This window comes from Ruditapes philippinarum, unplaced genomic scaffold, assembly GCF_026571515.1.
Source record: "Ruditapes philippinarum isolate M1 unplaced genomic scaffold, ASM2657151v2 ctg5112_1_1_1_1, whole genome shotgun sequence".
Lineage (NCBI taxonomy): Eukaryota > Metazoa > Mollusca > Bivalvia > Venerida > Veneridae > Ruditapes > Ruditapes philippinarum.
This window is the reverse complement of record NW_026857881.1, coordinates 64,890-65,261: the sequence shown is the minus strand read 5'-3', so window position 1 is coordinate 65,261 and position 372 is coordinate 64,890.

Genomic DNA, 372 nt, shown 5'->3' with positions numbered 1-372 from the left:
ATAATGATAATTTTTGTTTTAAACTTCTTAAGGGAGGGGATAAGGACGGGCCTTTTTTATTTTTAGCATAAGTTTTTTTTTTGTTTTTTTGGGGATTTGTTGCACCAACACTGATAGGTCATAGGCGATTTCCCGCTTTTACTTGGGGGGAACCCCGGTGCCCCTCTGTGCATTTTTTAGGCCAAAACGGGGAGTGAGTACAAAACCCATTTTTTAAAGCTAGCCGGGTATCTTTTTACTAAAAATTAAAAATAAAATAAATATGACACATTCCCAATAGTTACCATTACTATAACCTAATATTCAATGAGAATTTTTGTTGAAAGAATTTGACAAAACTTGATAGAAATTCATTTCTATCCATTGTCTTTT